Source organism: Pongo pygmaeus, chromosome 17 (assembly GCF_028885625.2).
Source record: "Pongo pygmaeus isolate AG05252 chromosome 17, NHGRI_mPonPyg2-v2.0_pri, whole genome shotgun sequence".
NCBI classification, from domain to species: domain Eukaryota; kingdom Metazoa; phylum Chordata; class Mammalia; order Primates; family Hominidae; genus Pongo; species Pongo pygmaeus.
This window is the reverse complement of record NC_072390.2, coordinates 5,030,058-5,043,922: the sequence shown is the minus strand read 5'-3', so window position 1 is coordinate 5,043,922 and position 13,865 is coordinate 5,030,058.

Below are 13,865 nucleotides of genomic sequence, written 5' to 3'. Positions count from 1 at the left end.
CACAAAGTTCTTAGTGATGAGTGCATTCAACTCAGAGACTTAAATCTTCCTTTTGATATAGCAGTTTTAAGACTCTCTTTTTGTAGAATCTGCAAGTGGATATTTGGAGCGCTATGAGGCCTACGCTGCAAAAGGAAATATCTTCACATAAAAACTATACAGAAGCATTCTCAGAAACATCTCTATGATGAGCGCATTGTACATACAGACTTGAACATTCTTTTTGATAGAGCAGTTTTGAAACACTCCTTTTGTAGAATTTGCAAGTGGATATTTGGTGTGCTTTGAGGCCTAATCTGGAAAAGGAAATATCTTCACCTAAAAACTAGACAGAAACATTCTCAGAAACTTCTCTGGGATGAGTACATTCAACCAACAGAGTTGAACATTCCTTTTGATAGACTAGTTTTGAAACACACTTTCTGTAGAATCTGCAAGTGGATATTTGGAGGGCTTTGAGGCCTATGCTGGAAAAGAAAATATCTTCACCTAAAAACTAGACAGAAGCATTCTCAGAAATTCCTTTGTGATGAGTGCATTCAACCCACAGGGTTGAAAGTTCCTTTTGATAGAACAATTCTGACACAATCTTCTTGTAGAATCTGCAAGTGGATATTTGGATTGCTTGAGGCCTATGCTGGAGTAAGAAATAATTTCACATAAAACTACATTGAAGCATTCTCAAAAACGTCTTTGTGATGTGTGCCTTCTACCCACAGAATTGAAACTTCCTTTTGATAAAACAGTTTTGAAACACCATATTGTAGAATCTGCAAGTGGATAGTTTTAGCACTTTGAGGCCTAGCCTGGAAAAGGTTATATCTTCACATCAAAACCGGACAGAAGCATTCTCAGAAACTTCCCTGTGCTTTATGAATTCAACTCACAGACTTGAAACTTCCTTGATAGAACAGTTTGGAAACACACTTTTTGTAGAACCTGGAAGTGGATATTTGGAGCGCTTTGAGGTCTATGCAGGAAAAGGAAATACCATCACATAAAAACTAGACAGAAGTATTCTCAGAAACTTCTTCTTGATGTGTGCATTCAACTCACAGAGTTGAACCCTGCTTTTGAAAGAGCAGTTAGGAAACGCCCTTTTTGTAGGATCTGCAGGTGGATATTTTTGGCACTTTGAGGCCAATGCTGGAAATGGAAATATGTATTCATAAAAACTAGACAGAAGCATTCTCAGAAACTTCTCTATGTTTTATGATTTCAATTCACAGAGTTGAACCTTCCTTTTGATAGCGCAGTTTTGAAACGCTCTTTTTGTAGAATCCGCAAGTGGATTTTTGGAGCTCTTTGAAGACTATGCTGCAAAAGGAAACATCTTCATATAAAATTTGGACAGAGGCCTTTTCAGAAACTACTTTGTGATGAGCGCATTCAGCTCACAGGGTTGAACCTTCCTTTTGATAGAACAGTTGTGAAGCACTCTTTTAGTAGAATCTGAAAGTGGAAATTTGGAGCTCTTTGAAGCTTATGATGGAAAAGGAAATCTCTTCACAAAAAACCTTGACGGAAGTATTCTCAGAAACTTCATTGTGATGAGTGAGTTCAACTCACAGAGCTGAACCAACCTTTTGATTGAACAGTTTTGAAACACTCTTTTTGTAGAGTCTGCAAGTGGATATTTGGAATGCTTTGATGCTTGTGCTCGAAAAGGAAATTTCTTCATATAAATACTAGACAGAAGCATGCTCAGAAACTTCTTTGTGATGAGTGCATTGTACTCACAGACTTTAAATTTCCTTTTGATAGAGCAGTTTTGAAACAGTCTTTTTGTAGAATATGCAAGTTTATATTTGGTGCGATTTGAGGGCTAAGCTGGAAAAGGAAATATCTTCACATAAAAACTGGACAGGAGTATTCTCCTATCTTCTTTGTGATGTGTGCATTAAACTAACCGAGTAGAACCTTACTTTTGATAGAGCAGTTTTGAAACACCTTTTTTGTAGAATCTGCAAGTGCATATTTGGAGCGATATTAGGCCTATGGTGAAAAGGGGGATATCTTCGCATAAAAACTAGATAGAAGCAGTCTCAGAAACTTCCCTGTGCCTTATGCATTCAACTCACAGCCTTAAAACTTCCTTTTGAAAGAGCAGATTTGAAACACTGTTTTTGTAGAAACTGCAAGTGGATATTTGGAGCGCTTTGAGGCCTACGCAGGAAAAGGAAATATCCCCACATTAAAAGTAGACAAAAGCATTCTCCGAAACTACTTTGTGATGAAGGCATTCACCTCACAGAGTTGAACCTTCCCTTTGTTGGAACAGTTTTGAAACACTCTTTCTGTAGAATCTGCAAGTGGACATTTGGAGGGCTTTGAGGCCTATGCTGGAAAAGGAAATATCTTCACATAATAACTGGACGGAAGCATTCACAGAAACTTCTCTGTGATGAGTGCATTCAACTCACAGAGTTCAACCTTCCCTTTGGTAGAACAGTTATGAAACACTCTCTTTGTAGAATCTACAAGAGATTATTTGGAGCTCATTGAGGCCTATGCTGGAAAAGAAAGTATCTTCCCATAAAAACTAAGCAGAATCATCCTCAGAGATATTTTTGTAATGAGGGCATTCAACTCACAGACTTGAACCTTCCTTTTGATAGAGTAGTTTTGAAACACTCATTTTGTAGAATCTGCAAGTGGATATTTGGAGTGCTTTGAGGTTTATGCTGGAAAAGGAAATATCTTCACATCAAAACTAGACAGAAGCATTCTCAGAAATTTCTGTGTGATGAGTGCATTCAAGTCACAGACTTGAACATTCCTTTTGAGAGAACAGTTTTGAAACATTCTTTTTGTAGAATCTGCAAGTGGGTATTTTGAGCGATTTGAGGCCTATGCTGCAAAAAGAGATATCTTCACATAAAAACTAGACAGAAGCATTCCCAGAAACTTCCCCATGCTCCATGCATTCAACTCACAGACTTAAACCTTCCGTTTGATAGAACAGTTTTGAAACACTCTTTTTGTAGAATCTGCAATTGGATATTTGGAGCGATTTGAGGCCTATGATGAAAAAGCCAATATCTTCACCTAAAAACTAGATAGAAGCATTCTCAGAAACTTCTTTGTGATGAGTGCATTCAACCCACAGAGTTGAAACTTCCTTTTTTTAGAACAGTTTTGTAACACTCTCTTTGTAGAATCTGAATGTGGATACTTGGTGCGCTTTGAGGCCTATGCAGGAAATGGAAATATGTTCTCATAAAAACTAAGCAGAAGCATACTCACAAAGTTCTTAGTGATGAGTGCATTCAACTCAGAGACTTAAATCTTCCTTTTGATATAGCAGTTTTAAGACTCTCTTTTTGTAGAATCTGCAAGTGGATATTTGGAGCGCTATGAGGCCTACGCTGCAAAAGGAAATATCTTCACATAAAAACTATACAGAAGCATTCTCAGAAACATCTCTATGATGAGCGCATTGTACATACAGACTTGAACATTCTTTTTGATAGAGCAGTTTTGAAACACTCCTTTTGTAGAATTTGCAAGTGGATATTTGGTGTGCTTTGAGGCCTAATCTGGAAAAGGAAATATCTTCACCTAAAAACTAGACAGAAACATTCTCAGAAACTTCTCTGGGATGAGTACATTCAACCAACAGAGTTGAACATTCCTTTTGATAGACTAGTTTTGAAACACACTTTCTGTAGAATCTGCAAGTGGATATTTGGAGGGCTTTGAGGCCTATGCTGGAAAAGAATATATCTTCACCTAAAAACTAGACAGAAGCATTCTCAGAAATTCCTTTGTGATGAGTGCATTCAACCCACAGGGTTGAAAGTTCCTTTTGATAGAACAATTCTGACACAATCTTCTTGTAGAATCTGCAAGTGGATATTTGGATTGCTTGAGGCCTATGCTGGAGTAAGAAATAATTTCACATAAAACTACATTGAAGCATTCTCAAAAACGTCTTTGTGATGTGTGCCTTCTACTCACAGAATTGAAACTTCCTTTTGATAAAACAGTTTTGAAACACCATATTGTAGAATCTGCAAGTGGATAGTTTTAGCACTTTGAGGCCTAGCCTGGAAAAGGTTATATCTTCACATCAAAACCGGACAGAAGCATTCTCAGAAACTTCCCTGTGCTTTATGAATTCAACTCACAGACTTGAAACTTCCTTGATAGAACAGTTTGGAAACACACTTTTTGTAGAACCTGGAAGTGGATATTTGGAGCGCTTTGAGGTCTATGCAGGAAAAGGAAATACCATCACATAAAAACTAGACAGAAGTATTCTCAGAAACTTCTTCTTGATGTGTGCATTCAACTCACAGAGTTGAACCCTGCTTTTGAAAGAGCAGTTAGGAAACGCCCTTTTTGTAGGATCTGCAGGTGGATATTTTTGGCACTTTGAGGCCAATGCTGGAAATGGAAATATGTATTCATAAAAACTAGACAGAAGCATTCTCAGAAACTTCTCTATGTTTTATGATTTCAATTCACAGAGTTGAACCTTCCTTTTGATAGCGCAGTTTTGAAACGCTCTTTTTGTAGAATCCGCAAGTGGATTTTTGGAGCTCTTTGAAGACTATGCTGCAAAACGAAACATCTTCATATAAAATTTGGACAGAGGCCTTTTCAGAAACTACTTTGTGATGAGCGCATTCAGCTCACAGGGTTGAACCTTCCTTTTGATAGAACAGTTGTGAAGCACTCTTTTAGTAGAATCTGAAAGTGGAAATTTGGAGCTCTTTGAAGCTTATGATGGAAAAGGAAATCTCTTCACAAAAAACCTTGACGGAAGTATTCTCAGAAACTTCATTGTGATGAGTGAGTTCAACTCACAGAGCTGAACCAACCTTTTGATTGAACAGTTTTGAAACACTCTTTTTGTAGAGTCTGCAAGTGGATATTTGGAATGCTTTGATGCTTGTGCTCGAAAAGGAAATTTCTTCATATAAATACTAGACAGAAGCATGCTCAGAAACTTCTTTGTGATGAGTGCATTGTACTCACAGACTTTAAATTTCCTTTTGATAGAGCAGTTTTGAAACAGTCTTTTTGTAGAATATGCAAGTTTATATTTGGTGCGATTTGAGGGCTAAGCTGGAAAAGGAAATATCTTCACATAAAAACTGGACAGGAGTATTCTCCTATCTTCTTTGTGATGTGTGCATTAAACTAACCGAGTAGAACCTTACTTTTGATAGAGCAGTTTTGAAACACCTTTTTTGTAGAATCTGCAAGTGCATATTTGGAGCGATTTTAGGCCTATGGTGAAAAGGGGGATATCTTCGCATAAAAACTAGATAGAAGCATTCTCAGAAACTTCCCTGTGCCTTATGCATTCAACTCACAGCCTTAAAACTTCCTTTTGAAAGAGCAGATTTGAAACACTGTTTTTGTAGAAACTGCAAGTGGATATTTGGAGCGCTTTGAGGCCTACGCAGGAAAAGGAAATATCCCCACATTAAAAGTAGACAAAAGCATTCTCCGAAACTACTTTGTGATGAAGGCATTCACCTCACAGAGTTGAACCTTCCCTTTGTTGGAACAGTTTTGAAACACTCTTTCTGTAGAATCTGCAAGTGGACATTTGGAGGGCTTTGAGGCCTATGCTGGAAAAGGAAATATCTTCACATAATAACTGGACGGAAGCATTCACAGAAACTTCTCTGTGATGAGTGCATTCAACTCACAGAGTTCAACCTTCCCTTTGGTAGAACAGTTATGAAACACTCTCTTTGTAGAATCTACAAGAGATTATTTGGAGCTCATTGAGGCCTATGCTGGAAAAGAAAGTATCTTCCCATAAAAACTAAGCAGAATCATCCTCAGAGATATTTTTGTAATGAGGGCATTCAACTCACAGACTTGAACCTTCCTTTTGATAGAGTAGTTTTGAAACACTCATTTTGTAGAATCTGCAAGTGGATATTTGGAGTGCTTTGAGGTTTATGCTGGAAAAGGAAATATCTTCACATCAAAACTAGACAGAAGCATTCTCAGAAATTTCTGTGTGATGAGTGCATTCAAGTCACAGACTTGAACATTCCTTTTGAGAGAACAGTTTTGAAACATTCTTTTTGTAGAATCTGCAAGTGGGTATTTTGAGCGATTTGAGGCCTATGCTGCAAAAAGAGAAATCTTCACATAAAAACTAGACAGAAGCATTCCCAGAAACTTCCCCATGCTTCATGCATTCAACTCACAGACTTAAACCTTCCGTTTGATAGAACAGTTTTGAAACACTCTTTTTGTAGAATCTGCAATTGGATATTTGGAGCGATTTGAGGCCTATGATGAAAAAGCCAATATCTTCACCTAAAAACTAGATAGAAGCATTCTCAGAAACTTCTTTGTGATGAGTGCATTCAACCCACAGAGTTGAAACTTCCTGTTTTTAGAACAGTTTTGTAACACTCTCTTTGTAGAATCTGAATGTGGATACTTGGTGCGCTTTGAGGCCTATGCAGGAAATGGAAATATGTTCTCATAAAAACTAAGCAGAAGCATACTCACAAAGTTCTTAGTGATGAGTGCATTCAACTCAGAGACTTAAATCTTCCTTTTGATATAGCAGTTTTAAGACTCTCTTTTTGTAGAATCTGCAAGTGGATATTTGGAGCGCTATGAGGCCTACGCTGCAAAAGGAAATATCTTCACATAAAAACTATACAGAAGCATTCTCAGAAACATCTCTATGATGAGCGCATTGTACATACAGACTTGAACATTCTTTTTGATAGAGCAGTTTTGAAACACTCCTTTTGTAGAATTTGCAAGTGGATATTTGGTGTGCTTTGAGGCCTAATCTGGAAAAGGAAATATCTTCACCTAAAAACTAGACAGAAACATTCTCAGAAACTTCTCTGGGATGAGTACATTCAACCAACAGAGTTGAACATTCCTTTTGATTGACTAGTTTTGAAACACACTTTCTGTAGAATCTGCAAGTGGATATTTGGAGGGCTTTGAGGCCTATGCTGGAAAAGAAAATATCTTCACCTAAAAACTAGACAGAAGCATTCTCAGAAATTCCTTTGTGATGAGTGCATTCAACCCACAGGGTTGAAAGTTCCTTTTGATAGAACAATTCTGACACAATCTTCTTGTAGAATCTGCAAGTGGATATTTGGATTGCTTGAGGCCTATGCTGGAGTAAGAAATAATTTCACATAAAACTACATTGAAGCATTCTCAAAAACGTCTTTGTGATGTGTGCCTTCCACTCACAGAATTGAAACTTCCTTTTGATAAAAGAGTTTTGAAACACCATATTGTAGAATCTGCAAGTGGATAGTTTTAGCACTTTGAGGCCTAGCCTGGAAAAGGTTATATCTTCACATCAAAACCGGACAGAAGCATTCTCAGAAACTTCCCTGTGCTTTATGAATTCAACTCACAGACTTGAAACTTCCTTTTGATAGAACAGTTTGGAAACACACTTTTTGTAGAACCTGGAAGTGGATATTTGGAGCGCTTTGAGGTCTATGCAGGAAAAGGAAATACCATCACATAAAAACTAGACAGAAGTATTCTCAGAAACTTCTTCGTGATGTGTGCATTCAACTCACAGAGTTGAACCCTGCTTTTGAAAGAGCAGTTAGGAAACGCCCTTTTTGTAGGATCTGCAGGTGGATATTTTTGGCACTTTGAGGCCAATGCTGGAAATGGAAATATGTATTCATAAAAACTAGACAGAAGCATTCTCAGAAACTTCTCTATGTTTTATGATTTCAATTCACAGAGTTGAACCTTCCTTTTGATAGCGCAGTTTTTTGAAACGCTCTTTTTGTAGAATCCGCAAGTGGATTTTTGGAGCTCTTTGAAGACTATGCTGCAAAAGGAAACATCTTCATATAAAATGTGGACAGAGGCCTTTTCAGAAACTACTTTGTGATGAACGCATTCAGCTCACAGGGTTGAACCTTCCTTTTGATAGAACAGTTGTGAAGCACTCTTTTAGTAGAATCTGAAAGTGGATATTTGGAGCTCTTTGAAGCTTATGATGGAAAAGGAAATCTCTTCACAAAAAACCTAGACGGAAGTATTCTCAGAAACTTCATTGTGATGAGTGAGTTCAACTCACAGAGCTGAACCAACCTTTTGATTGGACAGTTTTGAAACACTCTTTTTGTAGAGTCTGCAAGTGGATATTTGGAATGCTTTGAGGCTTGTGCTCGAAAAGGAAATTTCTTCATATAAATACTAGACAGAAGCATGCTCAGAAACTTCTTTGTGATGAGTGCATTGTACTCACAGACTTTAAATTTCCTTTTGATAGAGCAGTTTTGAAACAGTCTTTTTGTAGAATATGCAAGTTTATATTTGGTGCGATTTGAGGGCTAAGCTGGAAAAGGAAATATCTTCACATAAAAACTGGACAGAAGTATTCTCCTATCTTCTTTGTGATGTGTGCATTAAACTAACCGAGTAGAACCTTACTTTTGATAGAGCAGTTTTGAAACACCTTTTTTGTAGAATCTGCAAGTGCATATTTGGAGCGATTTTAGGCCTATGGTGAAAAGGGGGATATCTTCGCATAAAAACTAGATAGAAGCATTCTCAGAAACTTCCCTGTGCCTTATGCATTCAACTCACAGCCTTAAAACTTCCTTTTGAAAGAGCAGTTTTGAAACACTCTTTCTGTAGAATCTGCAAGTGGATATTTGGAGGGCTTTGAGGCCTATGCTGGAAAAGGAAATATCTTCACATAATAACTAGACGGAAGCATTCACAGAAACTTCTCTGTGATGAGTGCATTCAACTCACAGAGTTCAACCTTCCCTTTGGTAGAACAGTTATGAAACACTCTCTTTGTAGAATCTACAAGAGATTATTTGGAGCTCATTGAGGCCTATGCTGGAAAAGAAAGTATCTTCCCATAAAAACTAAGCAGAATCATCCTCAGAGATATTTTTGTAATGAGGGCATTCAACTCACAGACTTGAACCTTCCTTTTGATAGAGTAGTTTTGAAACACTCATTTTGTAGAATCTGCAAGTGGATATTTGGAGTGCTTTGAGGTTTATGCTGGAAAAGGAAATATCTTCACATCAAAACTAGACAGAAGCATTCTCAGAAATTTCTGTGTGATGAGTGCATTCAACTCACAGACTTGAACATTCCTTTTGAGAGAACAGTTTTGAAACATTCTTTTTGTAGAATCTGCAAGTGGGTATTTTGAGCGATTTGAGGCCTATGCTGCAAAAAGAGAAATCTTCACATAAAAACTAGACAGAAGCATTCCCAGAAACTTCCCCATGCTTCATGCATTCAACTCACAGACTTAAACCTTCCGTTTGATAGAACAGTTTTGAAACACTCTTTTTGTAGAATCTGCAATTGGATATTTGGAGCGATTTGAGGCCTATGATGAAAAAGCAAATATCTTCACCTAAAAACTAGATAGAAGCATTCTCAGAAACTTCTTTGTGATGAGTGCATTCAACCCACAGAGTTGAAACTTCCTTTTTTTAGAACAGTTTTGTAACACTCTCTTTGTAGAATCTGAATGTGGATACTTGGTGCGCTTTGAGGCCTATGCAGGAAATGGAAATATGTTCTCATAAAAACTAAGCAGAAGCATACTCACAAAGTTCTTAGTGATGAGTGCATTCAACTCAGAGACTTAAATCTTCCTTTTGATATAGCAGTTTTAAGACTCTCTTTTTGTAGAATCTGCAAGTGGATATTTGGAGCGCTATGAGGCCTACGCTGCAAAAGGAAATATCTTCACATAAAAACTATACAGAAGCATTCTCAGAAACATCTCTATGATGAGCGCATTGTACATACAGACTTGAACATTCTTTTTGATAGAGCAGTTTTGAAACACTCCTTTTGTAGAATTTGCAAGTGGATATTTGGTGTGCTTTGAGGCCTAATCTGGAAAAGGAAATATCTTCACCTAAAAACTAGACAGAAACATTCTCAGAAACTTCTCTGGGATGAGTACATTCAACCAACAGAGTTGAACATTCCTTTTGATAGACTAGTTTTGAAACCCACTTTCTGTAGAATCTGCAAGTGGATATTTGGAGGGCTTTGAGGCCTATGCTGGAAAAGAAAATATCTTCACCTAAAAACTAGACAGAAGCATTCTCAGAAATTCCTTTGTGATGAGTGCATTCAACCCACAGGGTTGAAAGTTCCTTTTGATAGAACAATTCTGACACAATCTTCTTGTAGAATCTGCAAGTGGATATTTGGATTGCTTGAGGCCTATGCTGGAGTAAGAAATAATTTCACATAAAACTACATTGAAGCATTCTCAAAAACGTCTTTGTGATGTGTGCCTTCTACCCACAGAATTGAAACTTCCTTTTGATAAAACAGTTTTGAAACACCATATTGTAGAATCTGCAAGTGGATAGTTTTAGCACTTTGAGGCCTAGCCTGGAAAAGGTTATATCTTCACATCAAAACCGGACAGAAGCATTCTCAGAAACTTCCCTGTGCTTTATGAATTCAACTCACAGACTTGAAACTTCCTTGATAGAACAGTTTGGAAACACACCTTTTGTAGAACCTGGAAGTGGATATTTGGAGCGCTTTGAGGTCTATGCAGGAAAAGGAAATACCATCACATAAAAACTAGACAGAAGTATTCTCAGAAACTTCTTCGTGATGTGTGCATTCAACTCACAGAGTTGAACCCTGCTTTTGAAAGAGCAGTTAGGAAACGCCCTTTTTGTAGGATCTGCAGGTGGATATTTTTGGCACTTTGAGGCCAATGCTGGAAATGGAAATATGTATTCATAAAAACTAGACAGAAGCATTCTCAGAAACTTCTCTATGTTTTATGATTTCAATTCACAGAGTTGAACCTTCCTTTTGATAGCGCAGTTTTTTGAAACGCTCTTTTTGTAGAATCCGCAAGTGGATTTTTGGAGCTCTTTGAAGACTATGCTGCAAAAGGAAACATCTTCATATAAAATGTGGACAGAGGCCTTTTCAGAAACTACTTTGTGATGAACGCATTCAGCTCACAGGGTTGAACCTTCCTTTTGATAGAACAGTTGTGAAGCACTCTTTTAGTAGAATCTGAAAGTGGATATTTGGAGCTCTTTGAAGCTTATGATGGAAAAGGAAATCTCTTCACAAAAAACCTAGACGGAAGTATTCTCAGAAACTTCATTGTGATGAGTGAGTTCAACTCACAGAGCTGAACCAACCTTTTGATTGGACAGTTTTGAAACACTCTTTTTGTAGAGTCTGCAAGTGGATATTTGGAATGCTTTGAGGCTTGTGCTCGAAAAGGAAATTTCTTCATATAAATACTAGACAGAAGCATGCTCAGAAACTTCTTTGTGATGAGTGCATTGTACTCACAGACTTTAAATTTCCTTTTGATAGAGCAGTTTTGAAACAGTCTTTTTGTAGAATATGCAAGTTTATATTTGGTGCGATTTGAGGGCTAAGCTGGAAAAGGAAATATCTTCACATAAAAACTGGACAGAAGTATTCTCCTATCTTCTTTGTGATGTGTGCATTAAACTAACCGAGTAGAACCTTACTTTTGATAGAGCAGTTTTGAAACACCTTTTTTGTAGAATCTGCAAGTGCATATTTGGAGCGATTTTAGGCCTATGGTGAAAAGGGGGATATCTTCGCATAAAAACTAGATAGAAGCATTCTCAGAAACTTCCCTGTGCCTTATGCATTCAACTCACAGCCTTAAAACTTCCTTTTGAAAGAGCAGTTTTGAAACACTCTTTCTGTAGAATCTGCAAGTGGATATTTGGAGGGCTTTGAGGCCTATGCTGGAAAAGGAAATATCTTCACATAATAACTAGACGGAAGCATTCACAGAAACTTCTCTGTGATGAGTGCATTCAACTCACAGAGTTCAACCTTCCCTTTGGTAGAACAGTTATGAAACACTCTCTTTGTAGAATCTACAAGAGATTATTTGGAGCTCATTGAGGCCTATGCTGGAAAAGAAAGTATCTTCCCATAAAAACTAAGCAGAATCATCCTCAGAGATATTTTTGTAATGAGGGCATTCAACTCACAGACTTGAACCTTCCTTTTGATAGAGTAGTTTTGAAACACTCATTTTGTAGAATCTGCAAGTGGATATTTGGAGTGCTTTGAGGTTTATGCTGGAAAAGGAAATATCTTCACATCAAAACTAGACAGAAGCATTCTCAGAAATTTCTGTGTGATGAGTGCATTCAACTCACAGACTTGAACATTCCTTTTGAGAGAACAGTTTTGAAACATTCTTTTTGTAGAATCTGCAAGTGGGTATTTTGAGCGATTTGAGGCCTATGCTGCAAAAAGAGAAATCTTCACATAAAAACTAGACAGAAGCATTCCCAGAAACTTCCCCATGCTTCATGCATTCAACTCACAGACTTAAACCTTCCGTTTGATAGAACAGTTTTGAAACACTCTTTTTGTAGAATCTGCAATTGGATATTTGGAGCGATTTGAGGCCTATGATGAAAAAGCAAATATCTTCACCTAAAAACTAGATAGAAGCATTCTCAGAAACTTCTTTGTGATGAGTGCATTCAACCCACAGAGTTGAAACTTCCTTTTTTTAGAACAGTTTTGTAACACTCTCTTTGTAGAATCTGAATGTGGATACTTGGTGCGCTTTGAGGCCTATGCAGGAAATGGAAATATGTTCTCATAAAAACTAAGCAGAAGCATACTCACAAAGTTCTTAGTGATGAGTGCATTCAACTCAGAGAATTAAATCTTCCTTTTGATATAGCAGTTTTAAGACTCTCTTTTTGTAGAATCTGCAAGTGGATATTTGGAGCGCTATGAGGCCTACGCTGCAAAAGGAAATATCTTCACATAAAAATTATACAGAAGCATTCTCAGAAACATCTCTATGATGAGCGCATTGTACATACAGACTTGAACATTCTTTTTGATAGAGCAGTTTTGAAACACTCCTTTTGTAGAATTTGCAAGTGGATATTTGGTGTGCTTTGAGGCCTAATCTGGAAAAGGAAATATCTTCACCTAAAAACTAGACAGAAACATTCTCAGAAACTTCTCTGGGATGAGTACATTCAACCAACAGAGTTGAACATTCCTTTTGATAGACTAGTTTTGAAACACACTTTCTGTAGAATCTGCAAGTGGATATTTGGAGGGCTTTGAGGCCTATGCTGGAAAAGAAAATATCTTCACCTAAAAACTAGACAGAAGCATTCTCAGAAATTCCTTTGTGATGAGTGCATTCAACCCACAGGGTTGAAAGTTCCTTTTGATAGAACAATTCTGACACAATCTTCTTGTAGAATCTGCAAGTGGATATTTGGATTGCTTGAGGCCTATGCTGGAGTAAGAAATAATTTCACATAAAACTACATTGAAGCATTCTCAAAAACGTCTTTGTGATGTGTGCCTTCTACTCACAGAATTGAAACTTCCTTTTGATAAAAGAGTTTTGAAACACCATATTGTAGAATCTGCAAGTGGATAGTTTTAGCACTTTGAGGCCTAGCCTGGAAAAGGTTATATCTTCACATCAAAACCGGACAGAAGCATTCTCAGAAACTTCCCTGTGCTTTATGAATTCAACTCACAGACTTGAAACTTCCTTTTGATAGAACAGTTTGGAAACACACTTTTTGTAGAACCTGGAAGTGGATATTTGGAGCGCTTTGAGGTCTATGCAGGAAAAGGAAATACCATCACATAAAAACTAGACAGAAGTATTCTCAGAAACTTCTTCATGATGTGTGCATTCAACTCACAGAGTTGAACCCTGCTTTTGAAAGAGCAGTTAGGAAACGCCCTTTTTGTAGGATCTGCAGGTGGATATTTTTGGCACTTTGAGGCCAATGCTGGAAATGGAAATATGTATTCATAAAAACTAGACAGAAGCATTCTCAGAAACTTCTCTATGTTTTATGATTTCAATTCAC